Here is a 22,782-nt window from a genome sequence, read left to right as displayed (position 1 = left end):
ACGAAAACCCAACACTGCCAAAACTAAATAAATAATAAAATAAGTAAATTTTTAAAAAATTAAAAAAAAAGAGGTGATCAATCTGTGGAATGACTAAAGATGGACTTCCCATGATACTATTCAAGATTTGAAGGCATGCCATCTCACTCAATATTGCAGTTTTGGGGATTCTTTGCTTTGTTGTGGAATCATCAGTTATACTGAATTTTTTCAAAAGCCTTATTAAAAAAAAAAGCCTTCTATTAATGCCCTTTGACCAAACCAAATTTAAGTAAGAGGTTCTATTCAGAGAGACAGTAAATCAGAGGAAGGATAATATCTTCTGGTCCAAATGCTGCTCCAATTTGGCAGATGGCGAACACAGGAAATACACGTTCCATAAGACATGTGGATACATAGACTAATCAATTCATGCTCATGCTGAACCAGCAAATCCAAGGATACTAGGCACAGATTCTGCAATTAGAAGGGCTCCCTTGAGAGAGATTGCCATTCAAAATACTAGAAAGTCCAAGAGATAACTGAGGAGTTGGATGATTCATGATACATGGAATAGTAAAGCCCAGAGCAAAATGCCTTGAAACTGTATAGTATTTACAGTAATACTCATAAACAGCTATGGGTGCAAATACCATTATTACGGTGTCGACAAGTCAGCAGACACTTTTTAAACTCATTTTTATTTTATGTTACTGTGGAAATTTACAGTAGAACTGTTAAAGTCATTCTCAGTGGAAGAAGTACATCTAGGGCTTCCCTGGTGGCGCAGGGGTTAACAATCCGTCTGCCACTGCAGGGGACACGGATTCAAGCCCTGGTCTGGGAAGATCCCACATGCCGCAGAGAAACTAAGCCTGTGTGCCACAACTACTGATCCCGCGTGCCACAACTACTGAAGCCCGTGCGCCTAGAGCCCGTGCTCCGCAACAAGAGAAGCCACGTCAATGAGAAGAGCACCACAACGAAGAGCAGCCCCTGCTCGCCTCCACTAGAGAAAGCCCACGCACAGCAATGAAGACCCAACATAGTCAAATAAATAAATAAAATTAATTAATTAATTTAAAAAAAGAAAGCCATTAAGAAAAGTTTTTTTAAAAAAAGTACATCTAACATATCATGTTAGGGACTTCCCTGGGGGTCCAGTAGCTAAGACTCCTTGCTCCCAACACAGGGGGCCTGGGTTCGATCTCTGGTCAGGGATCTAGATCCCGCATGCCACAACTAAGAGTTCGCAAGCCGCAACTAAAGATTCCACATGATGCAACAAAGATCCCGCACACCACAACTAAGACCCAGCGCAGCCAAATAAATATTAAGAAAGAAAGAAAGAAAAATAAAGCATCATGTTATACTAGAACATATCAAACATGATTTGTCCTGACTGCAACCACAGCTGCTTATACAAATTATATAATAAGTATACTCACTAATTAAAACTAGCAAGAGTATCAGTTGATTTAGGGATGACTGAGAGTTGAAACAGTTAATTTTCTTCTGTTACTTACAGTTCCTATTGCAATGACTACTAATATAACTTATTCATACTAATGTATCCATGTAGACTTCTCATCAAAATAATGAGGTCATGTTTTTTCACTAGTGGTCTTCCTTACTATTGATGACCTTCTCATCCCATATACAAAGAATTGCCATAAAGCAATAACAAAAACAAATCTATAATCCTCTTTTGCAACCCAGAACTCATTGTTCAGTATGAGTTTTGATACAGATAAGAAGGAACATGATACCTAAGAGAGTCAAGTGATGGGGGTGTATTGATAAACATAAAGATTGCTTCCAGGACTATAGAGCTGATAATTTCCCTCATATCTTAAGCTTTTAAATTATCAGCTGTATTAATTTAGTACTCTAATTTTAATGTTGACATGAAACAAAGATGGCTTCTTTTTTTAGGCTTTTATCTTGAACACAGTGTCTGGATAATTTTAAAAGGTATTGGCATATCCCAATGATCTGCACTGTTCTAGGGTGTGATGGCTTAGGAGTGAATATGATTTGAACCTAATACGTTTTTAGAGGGTGTCAAATTCAGAACCAGGCAGATCCATCTCCTGACCCTAAACATGGTCCTAAAGTAAATCGCTTGAGGAAATTGGATTCCAAAGATTACAGGTGGGGAATTTTGAAGTGTGTCCATATTTCATTGGAGATCAAAGAAGCCTAACTAAAAGAATTGTGGATTGACTCACATGATAACTTCTTTTTGAAAGGGCTATTTTATCTTGAAGATTATGAGTTTGGAGGAACTAAGGTGATTAGCAGTGGAAAGAATCAGAACGTGTGAAATTCCTTAAAAATTTATTGACTTAAATAACTTTGTGTTACACATAATAATAAAAAAACCCTTTACACTTAAAAAAAATCTATATTATATTGCCAAAGTATAATGACCAGCATGAAACACAGATCTTGGTTAAAAAAAAAAAAAAAAGCAAAGGTAACATTTAAGCTGGTACTCCCGTATTCAAACATTTTTGTTCAGATCATACAGTATTTAGCCAAAAAGAGGAGGCCATAGTAATGCCAGCAATGGATCACACAACTTTGAAGAGGATCTCTCAGCAAAGTCAAAGGAGCCACCATTGTACACATGGTGTTTAATGAAACATAAAAGCACAATGTTCTGGCACTGGGCTATGTTTACACGGTGTTGATACAAAAACCATCTCAGCTCCAATTATGGCTTGCTCACCAAGAGTCTTTCATTGCAATGGTCATGAGGGAAGGAATTTTGTTAGCTGATAAAGCTGACAAAGCTGTTAATTAACAGTTCCTAAGAGGTAGGAACCATGAAAGCCTAAATTCTAACTTTCACAGAAGTAGACAATTTGATAATATCCCAATTTAATATATCTAATTTCATTATATAGTCTCAAACTACAATGGCAATCGTTCATTCATATATTTTTTAAAAGCCTATAATTTGCCTGGCACTATTTTAGGTATTAGGGAAACAGAGGTGAACAAAGTGAACAAAAGTCTCTACCCTTAAAAACTTACATTTTAGTGATGGGAGCTAGACAGTAAAAAATAATTAAAATATAGGTATAATATGCCAGATGATTTACTGGAGAAAAATAAAGCAGGAAAGGGGGAAAGAGAATGCCAGGGTTAGACAGGGTTGCAACTTTAAATACGATAGAGAGGAAATACCTCAGTGAGAAGGGAACATCTGAGCAAAAACCTGAAAGTGGAGTGTGTTAGTCAATTCAGGCTGCCATAACAAAATACCATAGGCTGGGTGGCTTAAACAATAGACATTCATTTTCTCAGAGTTCTGGAGGTTGGAAATCAGAGATCAGGTAGTCAGCCTGGTCCGGTTCTGAGGAGAGCTCTTCCTGGCTTCCAGAGGTAGCCTTCTTGTTCTTCGCGCACATGGAGACAGAGGAGAGAGAGAAGGAGGTGGGGAGAGGGAGGGAGAGAGCTCTCAGGTATCTCTTCTCAGAGGGACATTAATCCTGTTAGATCAGGTCCTACCTTCATGACCTCATTCAACCTTAATTACCTTCAATAAGGCCCTATCTCCAAATAGTTATATTGGGAGTTAGAGCTTCAACATATAAATGGGGTTGGGTGGGTGGGAACAAAACAATTCAGTCCATAGCAGGTCGTTAGTAATACATATATCTGGGGGAAGAATGTTTTAGGCAGAGAGTTTGGGCCAGAGATACAACCTAGGGAGTTGTCAGCATATAGATGATATTTGAAGCCCTCAGGCCGGATGAAATCACCACTAGAGTAAAAGTAGAGAAGGGAAACAAAGCCAAGGGCTGAATCCTAGACTGAAAGGAGCAACCAGTGAGTAAGTTAGGAGAAAACTAAGAGGGTGTAGTGTCCTGGAAGCCTAGTGGATAAAGCATAGTATTTCAAGAAGGAGGAGGTAAGAGCTCTGTCAAATAAAAATGAAGGCTGGGCTTCCCTGGTGGCGCAGTGGCTGAGAGTCCGCCTGCCGATGCAGGGGACACGGGTTCGTGCCCCGGTCGGGGAGGATCCCACATGCCGCGGAGCGGCTGGGCCCGTGAGCCATGGCCACTGAGCCTGTGCGTCTGGAGCCCGTGCTCCGCAACGGGAGAGGCCACAACAGTGAGAGGCCCGCGTACCGCAAAAAAATAAAAAGAAAAAGAAAAGAGAACGAAGGCTGAGTCTTGACCATTGGATTAACAACATGGAGGTCACAGGTGACCATACCAAGAACAATTTTAGTGGAGTGGTAAGGGCAAAAGCCTGGCTGGAGTAGCTTCAAGAGAGACTGAGAGAGGGACTTCCCTGTTTGGCCCAGGGGTAAAGACTCCACGCTCCCAATGCAGGGGGCACATGCTCGATCCCTGGACAGGGAACAAAGATCCCACATGCTGCATGGCACGGCCAAAAAAAAAAAAAGAGAGAGAGACTGAGAGGAGAGGAATTCAAAACATTGAGTAGACAAGCAACAAAAGAAAAAAATAGATAAATTGGACTATATCACAATTAAAAATCTTTTGCTACGAATGATATCATCAAGAAATGAAAAGACAACCTTCCATATGGGAGAAAAATTTTTACAAATCTGATAAGAGACTTGTATCCAGAATATATATATTTTAAAATTCTGTAACTCAACAATATAAAACCAAATGACCCATTTTTTTCAAATGGGCAAAGGACTTGAATAAACATTTCTCCCAGGAAGATATGTAAATGGTCAATAAGGACATGAAAAGGAGATCAGTATCATTAGCCATTAAAGAATTGCAAATCAAAGTCACAATGAGATACCACTTCATACCCACTAGGATGCCTATAATAAAAAAGACAGATAATGTTGGTGAGTTTGCGGAGAAATTGGAACTCTCATTTATTGCAGGTAGGAATACAAAATGGTCCAGCATTTTGGAAAACAGTTTGGCAGTTCCTCAAAAAGTTAAATATAGGATTACTCTATGACCTAGCAATTCCACTTCCAGATATATATCCAAGAGAAATAAAAATATATGTCCACACAAAAACTCGTATGCAAAAAGATGTACGTGAACGTTCACAGCAGCATTATTCATAATAGCCCAAAAGTGGAAACAATCCAAATGTTCATCAACTGATGAGATCAATGAAAGTGGTATATTCAAACAATGGAATTATTATTGAGCAATCAAAAGGACTCAAGTACTGATACATGCTACAACTTGGATGAACTGCAAAACATTGTGCTAAATGCAAGGATCCAGTTAAAAAAGATCGCGTAGTATAATTCCTTTATATGAGAAGTCCAGAATAGGCAAGTCCATTAAGACAGAAGATTAGTGTTTGTGTAGGGTTTTATAGGATAGGAGTGATTAATGGATGGGGGGTTCTTTTTGAAATTATGAAAATATTCCAAAATTGATTGCTGTTGCACAACTCGGTGAATATGTTAAAATCATTAAATTGTATACTTTAAATGAGTATATTTTGCAGTATGTGAATTACATCCCCATGAAGACGTGGTGGGTTTTTTTTTTTTTAATTGCATAGTGATGACTTCAGGAACAGAGAAATAAAACTCTAGTAGATACTTAGCATCACCATTTGGGATCCAATTCTAAGTGTATCTGACTCCAAAGACTGTGTGTTCTTAACCACTCTGCTATACTGCAGATAACCTAAGGGTTATTTCCTTAGGTTAGATTCCCAGAAGCAGAATTAATTACTGAGACAAAGGATCTGAACAATTTATTGTAAGGGCTGAAGGAGTCCATGCAGCCATCTGGGCTTGCCAGGTACATGGGCCCCTTCTAGGCAAAGTGATCCAAACTGTTCTTTCCCGAGCAGTTGTATGACTCAAACAACCTGTTCTGAATGAAATAAACCCTGCTATCACAGCTGATTAACCAGTGGCTAAGACACAAGCCAAAGGCAACTACATACAGGCTAGTCAACTTCCACTGAGGCAGAAGCAGTAGCTTAGAAGCTTAGTAGCTTAGTTCAAAAGCAGCACTTGGGACTTCCCTGGTGGTCCAGTGGTTAAGAATCCACGCGGGCTCAATCCCTGGTAGGGGAACTAAGATCCCACGTGCCTCGGGGCAATTAAGCCCTCAAGCCACAACTACAGAGCCCGCTTGCCACAACTAGAGAGACGCCACAACGAAAGATCCCACGTGCCGCAACTAAGACCCAATGCAGCCAAATAAATAAATAAATATTAAAAACAAAGAAAAGCAGCACTCAATACTGAGTAATGGTAAATCAACCCAATCAAATTCTCTCTGTAGGGATGTGCCAGGTGAACAAAGAGACGGCAAATAACTCAAGCCCAAGGTGTTAAACTTTTAGCAGCTGTGTGCTAAGTATAGAAAATGAATTTTGTGGAGAGTTTTCAGTTGTTGTCCAAAGAGTAAGCCCAAACACCTCTTGAAGAGAATCTTACCCCACTAGGAACCCATGTAAAGCACATTGATACCAAGTTAATTTTACTAATATAATTATATGAAGCATTTTCTAAGGATAAAGGAGTTTTCAAAGGGAAACAAAGTCATTCCATCAGATTGAATCATTATATCAATAAGAATTTTAAATAAATTATCTTTTGTTCCAAGGTCGGGAAAATGAACATAAGCTAGAACATCTAATCCAACAAGGCCTCTAAACCTTCTATATCTTCATCTGTCCTCAAACCTTAACACCCCTTTCTGCCCTGCACTCAGCTAATAAGTTTGCCTTTATGCCACTGGGAAAATATAGGCAACCAGATAAGACTTTCTCACCCTCTCACCACCAAATCCACCAACCTATCTGCATCAGCACGCATATTCTCTGTTTTCTCTCCCATGACAAAGGGAGGAGTATCCCTGTTCTTATTAAAGCCCAATTATCCCATTTAGGCTTTGTATCTCATTCCCTCTAGCCTAATCATAGACTTTGCTCCTAAAATTTTCCTTAATAGCTCCTGCATCATCAATTCCTCCCTTTCTATTGAAAACATGCAAACATGCTCTAGTATCGCCAACCCCAATACTTTAAAAACTCTCCTGGGAAATTTTTAAAAAAACAACAACAAAAAACTTTTGGAGTAGGGACAGTTTTCAAAGTATGACACAAAATTCAGAAAAATTCAACTATGTAAAACTTTTTAAATTTCTGCAGAGAAAAATCAACATAAAGTGAAAAGACATATTTGCAATTCATATCACAAAGTGAAGTCTAATGTGCCTGATATATTAAAAGCTCCTACAAATCAATAAGAAAAAGACCAATAACCCATTAGAAAGAAGAACAAAAGGTAAGAAGAGACAATTCAAAGAAAAAGAAATACAAATAGCTTTTAAACTTTTGAGAATATATTCAACCTCACTGGAAGTAAAAGAAATAAATGAAAATTTAAAATACACCAAGAGGGGTACTTCCCTAGTGGTGTAGTAGTTAAGAATCCACCTGCCAATGCAGGGGACACGGGTTCGAGCCCTGGTCCAGGAAGATCCCACATGCCGCAGAGCAACTAAGCCCGAGCGCCACAACTACTGATCCCGGGCGCCTAGAGCCTCTGCTCTGCAACAAGAGACGCCACCACAATGAGAAGCCCGTGAACTACAACAAAGAGTAGCCCCCACTCGCTGCAACTAGAGAAAGCCCGAGCACAGCAACGAAGACCCAACGCAGCCATAAGTAAATAAATAAATAAATTTATATTAAAAAAAAAAATACACCAAGAGGGGACTTCCCTGGTGGCGCAGTGGTTAAGAACCAGGACACGGGTTCGAGCCCTGGTCCAGGAAGATCCCACATGCCACAGAGCAACTAAGCCCGTGAGCCACAGCTACTGAGCCTGTGCTCTAGAGCCCATGAGCCACAACTACTGAAGCCCGCGTGCCTAGAGCCCATGCTCCACAACAAGAAAAGCCACCACAATGAGAAGCTTGTTCACCTCAACGAAGGGTAGCCCCCACTGGCCGCAACTAGAGAAAGCCCATGCACAGCACCAAAGACCCAACGCAGCCAAAAAAAACACCAAGAAACCATTTTTCACTTACTAGATTGGCAAACATTAAAAAAAAATTAATAACATGATATGGGGAAACAGGTTTTCTCATCATTGCTGGTGGGAGAGATATTGGTACAAATTGTATTGACGCATTCTGGAACCATATCTATCAAACTCACAAATGTACTTACCCTTTGACTTAACAATTAATAATTTTACCCTATAGATATGTTGCCACACATGTGAAAAGGCTTACGTATAAAATTATTCATTGCAGCTTTGTTTGTAATAGCAAAAGATTGAAAACAACCTAATATTCATCAACAGGAATCACTAGGGGGTTGAATAAATAAATTATGGTATAACAACACAATGTAACCATCAATAAACTGGAAGACCTCCTTGTATACCTATACGGAACAATCTCCAAAATATGTTGATAGTAGAAAAGTAGGGGGCAGAAATAGTGTGTACAATGAGCTACCATTTGTGTATTTGTTTAAAAGGAGGGAAAGTGGAAGAATAGATATATATTTGCTTGTACATACACAGAGTATTTCCAGAAGGATTCTTAAGAGACTGGAAACATTGGAATGAGAGAGGAAAACACTGTGACTGGGGGAAAGTTGTGGGAGTGAGACTTTTCACTATATACCCTTTTGTACCTTTACAATTTTGTACCATGTAATGTAACCTATTCAGAATTTGCTTCTATTAAAAAAAATTTTTTAGGGGGCTTCCCTGGTGGCGCAGTGGTTGAGAGTCTGCCTGCCGATGCAGGGGACACAGGTTCGTGCCCCGGTTTGGGAAGATCCCACATGCCGCGGAGCGGATGGATCCGTAAGCCATGGCCGCTGAGCCTGTGCGTCCGGAACCTGTGCTTCGCAGCGGGAGAGGCCACGACAGTGAGAGGTCCGCGTACAGCAAAAAAAAAAAAAAAAAAAAAATTTTTTAAAGTTTTCCCTGACCTACCTCCCCTCCCAACTATCATCCTAATTCTTTACAGAACCACTCAAAGTGTTTGTCTATATTTGCTGTCTCTACTTTCTCATCTTTATTCTCTCTTCAATCCATTCAAACCTAGGTTTTGTCCCAACCATTCTACTGAAACTGCCTTCTTCAGGGCATTATAACCTCCATCTCTGATGGAGGCTAAGACCTTCATCTTAGCCTCTCAACAGTATTCAACACTGTTGACTACTCCCTGCTTGAAGTAATTTCTATTTATCTATTTATTTTTATTTATTTTTAAATTTATTTATTTATTTTTAATTTGACTATGCCGGGTCTTAGTTGCAGCACGCGGGATCTTCATTGCCACGTGTGGGGTCTTCCTTGTGGCATGTGGGATCTTTCTTTTATTTTTTTTTTGGTTTTGCTGTGTATAGGGTTTTTTTTTTAACATCTTTATTGGAGTATAATTGCTTTACAATGTTGTGTTAGTTTCTGCTGTGTAACGAAGTGGATCAGCTATATGCATACATATATCCCCATATCCCCTCCCTCTTGCGTCTCCCTCCCACCCTCCCTAACCCACCGCTCTAGGTGGTCACAAAGCACTGAGCTGATCTCCCTGTGCTATGCAGCTGCTTCCCACTAGCTACCACTAGCTATCTATTTTACATTTGGTAGTGTATATATGTCAGTGCTACCCTCTCACTTTGTCCCAGCTTACCCTTCCCCCTCCCTGTGTCCTCCAGTCCATTCTCTATGTCTGTGTCTTTATTCCCGTCCTGCCCCCAGGTTCGTCAGAACCATTTTTTTTTTTTAGATTCCATATATATATATTAGCATACAGTATTTGTTTTTCTCTTTCTGACTTATTTCACTCTGTATGACAGTCTCTAAGTCCATCCACCTCACTACAAATAATTCAATTTCGTTTCTTTTTATGGCTGAGTAATATTCCATTGTATATATGTGCCACATCTTTATCCATGCATCTGCCGATGGACAGATGTCCATGTCCTGGCTATTGTAAATAGTGCTGCAATGAACATTGTGGTACATGCGGGATCTTTAGTTGAGGCACGCAGGATCTTTTTTAGTTGGGGCACGTGTAATCTTTAGTTGCTGAAGTAATTTCTTTTCTTGGCTTCTAGGACACTTCTTTCTCCCAGTTTTCTTCTTGCTTCCTTGGCCACCCCTCAGTCATCTTGGTGGGATCCTCCTCTTCCTCTATCTAATTTCTAAAGATTGGTTCTCTCTTTGGCTGTTCTCTTTCTTTTTTTGAATTTTATTTAATTTATTTTTTTATACAGCAGGTTCTTATTAGTTATCCATTTTATACATATTAGTGTATCCATGTCAATCCCAATCTCCCAATTCATCCCCACACCCCCACACCCCCACCCCCGCCACTTTCCCCCCTTGGTGTCCATCCGTTCTCTTTGGGTCTTTTCTACTCCATCCACAGTCTGCCCTAAGTGATCCCATCCAGTCCAATAGCTTTAAATACTACTATTGACCACCTAATTTATAATCCAGTCTCACCTGTCTCCCTGAGCTCCCAGGCTCATATATTAAATATACACTTGAAAATTCACTGAGATGTCTAGCAGACATCTCAAACTTAACATATGGGAATTCCCTGCTGCTCCAGTTGTTAGGACTTGGTGCTTTCACTGCTGGGGCTGGGTTCGATCCGATATTGCAAGTTGCATGGTGTGGTCAAAAAAAAATAGGACTTTACTCCCTCAAACGTTTCTCTGTCTACTCAGTCTCCTCCAGCTCAGTAAAAACCTCTTGTGGATATTCACAGATACTCAGATCCAAAACCTAGAATCATCTTTGATTCCTCTTTCCCTGATACCTATATCCAATCATCAATAAGTTATTTCAGTTTTACCTTTAAAACATAGCCCAAATTCATTCACTTCTTATGTCTACAGCTTCCTAGCCTGAGGCACCATCATCTTCCTAGTGTGTTACTCATCTTTTTGCTACTATTGGTAATTTAACATTTCTACCTCCTCAAATACAGTATGAGCCTCTCAAAAGTAGGACCCACATCTTAGTTATTTTTGTATTCTGTTATAATGCAGTGCTTGGTACATTATAGCTGCTTAATAAACATTTGTTGAATGAATAAATAGATGACTGGAGGAACTAATGAGTGAATGGTGACAAGTAAACCATGACTCAGGTAACTAACAACACCCACATCTAGTGCCTCCTGTCATTTCCTTGCAGTTCTTTGCTGGAAAGGCCACATCTTTATAAAATTTCATATAGTAGGCATCCATTAGGTTTTCTGTCCAGCATCATATTTTCTGTGAACTGCTTTCCCCACCTCCACAGCACTAAATTCACCTTATAATGGTAGTGGGCCCTTGGTACCATTTTGTGCGATGTTTATACACCAAAAGACACCATAAACTAAATCAAATGGAAGAAAAACCACTGTAGACAAAAGGCTAATACTATTAGTGTAAAGAGAACTCATATAAACTAATAACAAAATGATAAACAACCCAGCAGGAAAAATGCTGGGCAAAGAATGAGAACAGGCAATTTATTAAAGATGAAATACAAACGTCAAAAAACAAAACAGGGCTTCCCTGGTGGCGCAGTGGTTGAGAGTCCGCCTGCCGATGCAGGGGACACGGGTTCGTGCCCCGGTCTGGGAAGATCCCATGTGCCACAGAGCAGCTAGGCCCGTGAGCCATGGCCGCTAAGCCTGCGCGTCCGGAGCCTGTGTTCCGCAACAGGAGAGGCCACAACAGTGAGAGGCCCGTGTTCCGCAAAAAAAACAAAACAAAACAATTCTATTCCATTGGTCATGCTTTTCTTTATGAAAAATAGACTTTTAATATACCATTTTTAACTCCTCAGATTGGCAATATTTCAAAACATTGATAACATTCAGTACTGGAAAGAATATGGGGGGATGAGAACTCTCATACATTGCTGGGGGAAATGATAAGTGCTATGACCATTTGGGAAAGTAATGTGGCAGTATCTTTTAAAATGTAGTATACCTTTTTTTTTTTTTTGGCTGCACCGTGTGGCATGCGGGATCTTAGCTCCCCAATCAGGGATCGAACCTGTGCTCCCTGCATTGGGAGTGCAGAGTCTTAACCACTGGACTGCCAGGAAAGTCCCTAAAATGTAACATATCCTTTTAATGCAGTATATGGGATCTTCTCTATAGAAATAAAAATACCAGTACATAAGCATACGTGTACAAAGATATTTATTGTGGCATCATTTGTAGTGGGAAAAGGCTGAATTAGAAAATAGCCAGGTAGCTTTCTCTCCATTCATTTTTCTTCCCTGGGATCACATGTTTTCTCATCTCTCCTTCTCTCTGTATTTCTTCCTGGTCTTACAGATGGACCAACAAGGTCACCAGACTTGAATCTCTGATCCTACAAATTTCAGTGCTCACCATGTCTCAGTCTAGAGTTTCTATTTTGTTCATTTACAAAGCTGCTATTTGTATTTTAATGTCACTTTTTATAGTTTCCAGTTCTCTGCCAAATTTTTCAAGTTTAGCTTTTATCTCCTGGAACATAGTAAACAGTTATTTTATAGTCTGTGTCCAGTCATTGTAACATCAGAGTCCCTGTGGGTCTGTTTCTATTATCTGTTATTTCTCTCCTTCCTCATGGTATCTTGTCTCCTTATGTGCCTGGTTATCTTTGTGCTGGACACTGTATTTGAAAAAAAAAAAATTGGGAATTCCCTGGAAGTCCAGTGGTTAGGACTCCATGCTTCCACTGCAGGGGGCATGCAGGGGCATAGGTTTTCTCCTACGATCCCACATGCCACATGGCAAAAAAAAAAAAAAAATTATATAAATAGTTTGATGCCAACGATGATGATATTTTCCTCCAAAGAGGATTTTTGTTTGCTCTTGCCACTAGCAATTAGGGACAGTTTAATACAAGTTCAGGCTTTTAGATTTTTCTGGGCCACTTAAGAAGATATGAAGTCAGCCTGCAGTCTGTATGAGGGTTAGTTAACTTCCAGTGCTCCCTTATACCTACAGTGCAGTGTTTTAAAGTCCTGAGCCAAAGCACAGGGTGGTATATTAGGGTTACCACCTTTTATGGCTCCTAGACACCAAATTTTGTTCCCATAAACTCTCGAGACTGCCAAAAGTACACTAACTTCCCAGTCACTTCTGAATCAGTAAATGTCTCCAGACAAAAGCAGCATGAGTGCCAGGCTCATCACTCCAAATTCCTTACCTATTGAGAATTTTGGCCGAGTAATTCCTCACTGTCATGTTATTTTATGAGATGTTTCTAGAAGACGCTTTTTAGGTTTCATCCAGGTTGTTTAGCTGCCTTCAGTAGGAGGGTTGACGTGAATTATGTAGTCTACCATTACTAACAGTGAAAGTCTATTCAGTTTACCTTATTCCTGCAAGAGAAAATTTCATTAGTTCCAGTCAAGGGCTGATTCCTGGTGATGTGGCCAAGGGTATAGGGTCATTCAATATATAGAGTACTCAATATATATTAGCCTTGAGAAGGGCAGATTCCTAAGAAGAGGAAGTGAGCATAGGAGAAATGATTGGCATCTCTAATATACCTAATTACTTGCTGTTCTCTAAATATACTCTCTGATGTCATATTCCTGTACTTTTTCATCTGCTATCTCCTCAGCCAGCATTTCATCCCCTCTGGTTCACTAGACAAACTACCATCTCTTTTCAAGTATTGATACCTCATCTCAAAAACAAGCAAACAAACAAATAAACAAAAAGGCAAAGACAAACATCCCTTCCTCTGTATGCTCTTTGTAATGTGCAAAACTTTTTCATAACAATTTTTCTATCCTTCAGGGCAGGAATTATTTTTTCACCTATGTGACCTGACATTGTATCAGGCACATTCAACAAATATTTGTTTAATAAATGAATGATTGTGAGTAAAGAACAACTCTTTCTAAGTTCCCTCAGATCTTACATTCCATGATTCTATAAAATTCCAACTCCAAAAAATAACTTACTTCAGTGGTTTGTCATTCACAGAACCTTAACACTTACAAAGCCCTTTTTCTCCTTTCTTCTAAGAATACAGGTATGTTTTGAGAAAGAGTAGATAATGATATCATTTTAGGGATTCCCCTGGTGTTCCAGTGGTTAAGAGTCCACCTTCCAATGCAGGGAACATGGGTTCGATCCCTGGTCGGGGAACTGGGATCCCACATGCCGGGGGGCAACTGGGCCTGTGCGCCACAACCGGAGAGCCCTCACACCACAACTAGAGAGAAGTCCGCATCCCACAGTGAAGATTCCGCGTGCTGCAACTAAGACCCAAAGCAGCCAAAAAAAAAAAGAAAAGAAATCATTTTAGAGGCAATTTCTTAACTACTTTTACCCTACTAGATTTGGTTCTCTAGATTCTTAATCTTTTTCCTTATTTTCATGCCTGAATGACAAGGCTTCAAACTCATTAGCTGGCTTTATGACTGATTCACACTTTACCCACCTCCCTCTCCATTCCCACAAAATCCTATTTTTTTCCTTCCACATTTTCATCCCTTCTCCCTTCTAACATTTCATTCCTTCTCCCATACAAGGACCATTCACCATCACACTACTGGTCAAATGCAGCAAAAGAAACACACAACGTTATATCTACACAATTTTGTAACTTCTATGAAAATCAGAGAATAAGGAATCAAAGCAATTACTAACAAATTTAGAGCATTCCTCAGGGACCTGTATCAACCAGTTCTAACAATTGCACTCCAAGGGAGAAGTGGCAAAATGTTTGTGAGTACTAAGAAGCCACCTTTTGAAGTTTTTTGTTTGTTGGTTTGTTTGTTTTGCCACACATTGTGGCATGGAGAACTTCCCCGCCCAGGGATCGAACCCACACCCCCTGAATTGGAAGCGTGGAGTCATAACCACTTGACCACCAGGGAAGCCCCTGAAAATATTTTCGAGAAAGATAAGGAGAGCAGTGTGACCAAACAGCCCACCCATTAGCAATCACCTTCACCAGGACAAGGAAAACAGAAAACATCTGTTCAACCGTACTCCCCAAAAAGAAGAGACTAGGAAGAAAACAGACAGAAAACTAATAGTAGCTCTTTGAGGAGGAACAAAAACAGAGGTTGACGTATGACCAATTGTACAAAGCAGGAAGGATGCAAGAAAACAATACCATTAAGAAGTTGCTTTGGGGGCTTCCCTGGTGGCGCATCAGTTAAGAATCCGCCTGCCAGTGCAGGGGACACGGGTTCAAGCCCTGGTCCGGGAAGATCCCACATGCCTTGGAGCAACTAAGCCCATGTGCCACAACTACTGAGCCTGCGCTCTAGAGCCCACGAGCCACAACTACTGAGCCCGTGTGCCGCAACTACTGAAGCCTGCGCGCCTAGAGCCCATGCTCCGCAACAAGAGAAGCCACGGCAATGAGAAGCCCACGCACCGCAACAGTGTAGCCCCCACTCGCCGCAACTAGAGGAAGCCCGTGCGCAGCAACAAAGACCCAATGCAGCCAGAAATAAAAAAATAAAATAAATAATTTTTTTTAAAAATCCATAAAGTAAATTATGAGGACAATTGGGAAATTTTAAATACGGGTCATATATTAGGTAATCTATGTATCTGTGTTAAATTTCTTGAGGATGACAATTGTATTGTGGTTGTGTAGGTGTATTGGAAAGAATGGTAGCCCCCAGAAAGATATATCCATGTCCTAATCCCCAGAACCTTTGAATGTTATTTGGAAAAAGGGTCTTTGTAGATGTAGGGTCTTGAGGGTCTTGAGATGAGGAGATCATCCTGGGTTATCTGTGTTGTCACTAAATCCAATGAGAAGGATTCCTATAAGAGATGCACAGAGGAGACAGAGAAGAAAAAGAGGTAATGTCACCACAGAAGCAGAGACTGGAGTGATGTGGCCACAAGTCAAGGAATACCAGCAGCCACCAGAAGCTGGATGAGGCAAAGAGGATTCTCCTGTAGAGTCTCCAGAAGGAATGTGGCTCTACAAACACTGTGATTTTCGAATTCAGGTCTCTAGGGCTTCCCTGGTGGCGCAGTGGTTGAGAGTCCGCCTGCCGATGCAGGGGACGCGGGTTCGTGCCCTGGTCCGGGAAAATCCCACATGCCGTGGAGCGGCTAGGCCCATGAGCCATGGCCGCTGAGCCTGCGCGTCCGGAGCCCGTGCTCCGCGACGGTGAGAGGCCCGCGTACCGCGGAAAAAAAAAAAAAAAAAAAGACAAAAGAATTCTGGCCTCCAGAACTGAGAAATAATACATTTCTGTTGTTTTGAGTCACCAAGTTTGTCGTAATTTGTTACGGCAGCCACAGGAAACTAAAACAGTAGAGAATGTATTGTTTCTTAAGCAATGTATGCTAAAATATTTAGCATATTTAAGAAATGCCATGATGTCTACAACTTGTAACTTACTTTTGAAAGGATCATAAAATAATATTTTTAAAGTATCTATGTATATATTTTTAAGATATATATACACAGACACATGTAGTAAATAAGACAAAATATTAATGTTATCAATTGATAAATGGATGTTGTACTATTGTTTTTTTTTTTTTTTTTTGGCTGCGTTGGGTCTTTGTTGCTGCACATGGGCTTTCTCTAGTTGTGGCGAGTGGGGGCTACTCTTCGTTGTGGTGCACGGGCTTCTTATTGCGGTGGCTTCTGATGTTGTGGAGCACAGGCTCTAGATGCACAGCTTTCAGTAGTTGTGGCACATGGGCTCAGTTGTGGCTCATGGGCTTAGTTGCTCTGTGGCATGTGGGATCTTCCTGGACCAGGGCTCGAACCCGCGCTCCTGCATTGGCAGGCAGATTCTTAACCACTGCACTACCAGGGAGGTCCCCTGTTGTACTATTCTTTCCATTTTTATGTAGAATTGAAATTTGTAAAAAAAAAAAAAAAAAGTAGAAGTTTGGAAAAAATAATAAAAGAGTACTTCTCTAGCTAAGTAAGAAAAAAAAAGAGATTTACTGGCCATGGGGCTGTCAGTTCTTAAAAGCAGCATCCACAGGTAGAAGGACAGTTATTTCAGAAAGCTTCTTGGAAATCTCAAATCAAAACCAGCAAAATCTGCTGCCTTATACCCTCCACCCAGCCCTCAAGATGGAAGGGCTATGGAAACTATCTAATGCTTCTGAATGGCAGAGCTAAGCAGGCTCCATACCCTACTTATAAACTGGGGTGACGAGGAAAAGGTAGAGTGGCCAGTTTAAGTAAAACGAGAAAGAACTTAGAAAATGAATTTGTTTCTCATCTTCCCTTTCTTCAGATTCATGATATGAAGAAATAATTCCACCTGCACATATGGGTTCCTCCACATCCTGCCTTTATGGTGCTAAGTACGGAGACCGTTAACTTGAATGGTGCTAATATGATTAAAGTCCTCTGAGGAGGAAACAAACCCAGGGTAATTGTTTTTTAAAATAATGTAAATATTATAAGCAGTAATCAGACAAAACAAATTCAGAGACCCAGTTAAACTCTTTGCTCTCAAAGGTGAAATTTAATGAGAGCAATTTTTACAAGTAAATCAGGAAAATAAATACTGTGGAAATGAGGAGAACATGGACGAACCAGCTCAATTCTGTAATGGTATATGACCAAACGGCACCTGTACAAGTGACAGATCACAAAATAAACCAACAAAAGTGAAAATAATCTTTGAATATAATATACTTTTTAGTTGCAGAGATGTTGATCTGCACTCATGCTAATTGAGTGCATTACTAATTTAAGGAGAGAACTAAGCAACTGTCTTTCTGGAGCTTAAAGAGAAAAATATTATCAATTATTTCAATTTAATTTTCCACTCATTCATTCAAATAATTTTTGAGCACCTGCTGTGTGTGAGGCACTGGGGTTGGTGACCGGTGGTTGTTGAAAATACAAAGCGGAAAACGAGCACAAAGCTACTTTCTGTCTCTATGGTCTTGCTTATTCTGGACATTTCATATAAATTTCATATACATTTCATGGAATTATGCAGCATGTAGCCTTTTGTGACTGGCTTCTTACACTTAGCATAATGTTTTCAGGTTTTATCCCTGTTGTAGCAAGTACCGGTACTTCATTCTTTTTTTATTTCTGAATAGTATTCCACTGTATGGATATACACATTTTGTTTATCCATTCATTACCTGACAGATACTTAGGTTGTTTCCACTTTTTGGCTATTATGAATATTGATACTATGAACATTCGTGTACAAGTTTTTGTGTGAACAAAGTTAATACAGCATGATTAATTAATGTACTAATTATGTATTCATTAATACAGAAGTAATGGAATGTGGTAAGCATCATGTAGTGGATTTTTATTGGTTTTGGCTGCCCAGCATCTATTCCTCCTTCCCCTTAGAAACAGTACCCATATTCTCTTACGTATGATCACAAAAGGAAGCTTCCAAGGAAGCTGACTTCACACCCAAAACCAGGATAGACCCTATTTGGCTTAAGCAGAGCACATCCTATCTCCATGGACATTGATTAGTTCAGTGATGGACAAGTGATCTTTTTTTTAAAATAAATTTATTCATTTATTTTATTTATTATTTTTGGCTGCTTTGGGTCTTTGCTGCTGTGTGCAGGCTTTCTCTAGTTGCAGTGAGCAGGGGCTACTCTTCCTTGCGGTGCGCACGGCCTTCTCATTGCAGTGGCTTCTCTTGTTGCGGAGCACGGGCTCTAGGCGTGCAGGCTTCAGTAGTTGTGGCGCATGGGATTAGTTCCTCCCCAGAGTGTGGGATCTTCCCGTACCAGGGCTCGAACCCGTGTCCCCTGCATTGGCAGGTGGATTCTTAAACACTGAGCCACCAGGGAAGCCCCTGGACAAGTGATCTTAATTCAGGACAATGGGATATGAAAAGACCTTTGCTGGGGCTTCTGGAAAAGATGCTTCCTTGTTATTTTGAAATAGCTTCCTTGAGAGATGTTCTCTTCCCACTAGAGATGAGGGAAGCACATGCAGCCCTCCTAGAAACTGCTACAGCCATACTGAGATCATGAAGGAGGAAACTTTAGAAAATCAAATATTTTAGAAGATGAAATGGAAAGAAACCAGGTCTCTAGTAGTATCATTGAGCCTCAACACTGAGGACGAAACTTTGAGTTTTCAGTTGATAACTAGTAAATTCCCTTAATTAAGTTTGAGATGAGTTTTCTGTTGCTAACAATCAGAAGATTACATAATAATATGAATAGGAACTAAATTTTTATAGCACTTATATAGTGTAACTTCAAGCTGTGTGAATTCAGTGGTGGACACATTGGCTACTGCCTGTGGGAGTCGTGAAAGGCTTCATGTGGAATGTAACATTTGAATTACAACTTGCAATTAACAAAGTATTTACTGAGTACAATGGGCTAAACAAAGTTAAGCAGATTTCTTTTACTGCAGATGTTCTCAGAGACTTTAACATTCATTCATAATTATTCATAACATGAATCATAAATATCTCCAAGAGAAGGATATAATATACAGTGTTTACTAAATTTATTTCACCCGGAACACCTAGTAATATTTCAAGGAATTGGCCGGCTTGGGAAACACTGGTATGTTTAATGTGTTAATGGATGGCTAGAAGTGAAGAACAAGAGCATCTTGGCCACCTTATTAGGAAGTTTTTATGAAGATGAGGGCATTTGAAACAAATTTTAAGAGACTGATAAGTCCTGACCAAGTAGAATGGATTTAGGTAGCTTCTTTTTTTTTTAATTAATTAATTTTTATTTATTCATTTTTGGCTGCGTTGGGTCTTTGTTGCTGTGAGCAGGCTTTCTCTAGTTGCAGCGAATGGGGGCTACTCTTCGTTGTGGTGGGGGATTCTCATTGCAGTGGCTTCTCTTGTTGTGGAACACGGGGCTCTAGGTGCGTGGGCTTCAGTAGTTGTAGCGCACGGGCTCAGTAGTTGTGGTTCGCGGGCTCCAGAGCTCAGGCTCAGTAGCTCCACGGCATGTGGGATCTTCCCAGACCAGGGCTCAAACCCGTGTCCCCTGCATTGGCAGACGGATTCTTAACCACTGTGCCACCAGGGAAGCCCCTAGGTAGCTTCTTGACTAAGTCAAGTTCATCAGCAAAGCTCTTTAGTCCAGAAGAAATCTGAAAGGTTAGCCAACGGTGACTCACTTTTAAAATTTATCAGTAACACTCTTTTTTTCTGAGTCCTGCAGCAAATTCAACAAATAAAAGGTAATAACTATTACTAAAAAAAAAAAAGCTAAAGTGAAAAATTTTTTAATGTATTGGCCACTGTATTTATAGGAAATACTTGCAGAACACAGGCATGAGTAACAAGCAACTGATTCTTTTATATTTGATAAGGGACCTGGTAATGTGTTTGTCACATTCAGCTTCACTATATAATTGTGAATGTACCCTGAAATAAATACTACATCTTTTCAGCTCTGCTATCCAACAGGAACAATTGATAGTTGGAGAAAACTCTGCAAGTTCGTAGGGATAAAATTAGAGAATTAGGGTTGTTACTTTATTAAGACAGAATCATTAAGTTTCTAAAACTCACAATTTTGTTTAACATCTTTACTGCAGTATAATTGCTTTACAATGGTGTGTTAGTTTCTGCTTTATAACAAAGTGCATCAGCTATACATATACATTTATCCCCATATCTCCTCCCTCTTGCGTCTCCCTCTCACCCTCCCTATCCCACCCCTCTAGGTGGACACAAAGCACCGAGCTGATCTCCCTGTGCTATGCGGCTGCTTCCCACTAGCTATCGGTTTTACATTTGGTAGTGTATATATGTCCGTGCCACTCTCTCACTTCGTCCCAACTTACCCTTCCCCCTCCCCGTGTCCTCAAGTCCATTCTCTATGTCTTTATTCCTGTCCTGCCCCTAGGTTCTTCAGAACCTTTTTTTTTTTTTTTTTTAGATTTCATATATATGTGTTAGCATACAGTATTTGTTTTTCTCTTTCTGACTTACTTCACTCTGTATGACAGACTCTAGGTTCATCCACCTCACTACAAATAATTCAGTTTCGTTTCTTTTTATGGCTGAGTAATATTCCATTGTATATATGTGCCACACTTCTTTATCCATTCATCTGTCGATGGACACTTAGGTTGCTTCCATGTCCTGACTATTGTAAATAGAGCTGCAATGAACATTGTGGTACACGACTCTTTTTGAATTACGGTTTTCTCAGGGTATATGCCTCTCATAATTATTGATGGTAACTCCATTAATTCCAGATGAAGAGGTCTTTCTCTTCCACATTTTTCCAAATCACGTCTATGAATAGCATGCCAATTAAAGCTTGAAAGGAAAAGAGACCATTAATATATATCCATCCTTTATTTTCCAAAGAAAATTGTACAATTTTGGGCTTCCCTGGTGGCACAGTGGTTAAGAATCTGCCTGCCAATGCAGGGGACACAGGTTTGCGCCCTGGTCTGGGAAGATCCCACATGCCGCGGAGCAACTAGGCCCGTGAGCCACAACTACTGAGCCTGTGCTCTAGAGCCCACAAGCCACAACTACTGAGCCCGCAGGCCACAACTACTGAAGACTGCTTGCCTAAAGCCCATGCTCCGAAACAAGAGAAGCTACTGCAATGAGAAGCCCATGTACTGCGCGAAGAGTAGCAACTAGAGAAAGCCCGCATGCAGCAATGAAGACCCAACGCAGCCAAAAATAAAAGAAATTAAAGAAATTAAAGAAAAAATTGTACAATTTTGCCATAAATTGTTTTCAACAAAGGCTTAGTTTACACATAAAAAGATGGTAGGGAGGTGAGCATGGGGGTGGGTTGGGGGGTGGGAATAAAGAGATTAACTAATAAAAAAAACCCAAAGACTATTTCTGGAAAAGCTACATGGCAGAGGAAAGAAAATATAAACATTGACCTTTCTCTTTAAGAGTAAAGCTTCCACTGACTTTTTACATCCATCAGTCAGTGCTTATCCAAACTCCAGGCTGAAGTATTATCTCATATAAGGCTCACCTACCAATAGAAGGCCAATTTGTCCCAAAGTAGGTAAAGCACCCAAAACCAAATTTCTGGGCTGCAAGATGCAAATGCTGACTAAACAAGGTGTTTACAGGGTACTTCTTATCAACAGCTAAGTCTTTAAAGGTAGAGAAGGGACTTCCCCTGGTGGTCCAGTGGGTAAGACTCCATGTTCCCAGTGCAGGGGGCCTGGGTTCAATCCCTGGTCCAGGAACTAGATCCTGCATGCATGCCGCAACTAAGAAGCCCACATGCCACAATTAAAAGATCCCTCATGCCACAACGAAGATCCCATGTGCTGCAACTAAGACCCGGAACAGCCTACATAAATAAATAAATCTTTTAAAAATAATAATAATAAAATAAAGGTAGAGAAAACCTGAGATACTCCTCAATGTACCAGATTCACACACCAAACATTCACTCTGAAGTTTTTCTACTTATTGGCTGAGTCTCTAGCTGAACTGTCTTAAAAATACATAAATTGTAAAAAAAGCAATTGCCTCTGCTCTGCCCTTTAAAAATTGTTACAGTATTCCTAGGACCCAAAGACTTGTCCATTACCCTAAAATCTTCTGCTTCCCTCATACTAAATAATTTTTTCTTGATATTTTACTCTGCTCCCCTGAACATGAATCCCAAAGGTCTTTTCAAATAAACAATTCAGTATTTTAGGAATAAAGATAGGGTATATTTTCAGCAGAGTCAAAGGTGATTCAAACTCTACTTTGTGAGGTTTAACAAAACATCACTCATTCATTAAAAAAAAAAAATTCTAATTCCGATTCCTTTCCATTGTTTCCACTGGGCCATGGTAGTTTTTATTGTAAGGACAGATATTATCAATCACTATTTTTTCTTAAATTATTTTCAAAATATTCTGTAAGTATAAAAT

The 22,782-nt window shown here is 40.0% G+C and overlaps 1 non-coding gene across 1 annotated transcript; it reads left to right on the top strand.

The window, feature by feature from the left end:
- The first annotated feature begins 1,647 nt into the window (after nt 1-1,647).
- On the top strand, nt 1,648-1,744 carry LOC132416610 (small nucleolar RNA SNORA40). The gene has a single exon (XR_009517661.1). It is a non-coding gene; the product is annotated as a small nucleolar RNA SNORA40 (small nucleolar RNA).
- Nucleotides 1,745-22,782: the final 21,038 nt, after the last annotated feature.

Source organism: Delphinus delphis, chromosome 1 (assembly GCF_949987515.2).
Source record: "Delphinus delphis chromosome 1, mDelDel1.2, whole genome shotgun sequence".
Classification (NCBI taxonomy): Eukaryota; Metazoa; Chordata; class Mammalia; order Artiodactyla; family Delphinidae; genus Delphinus; species Delphinus delphis.
This window is presented reverse-complemented; position numbering and strand designations above follow the sequence as displayed.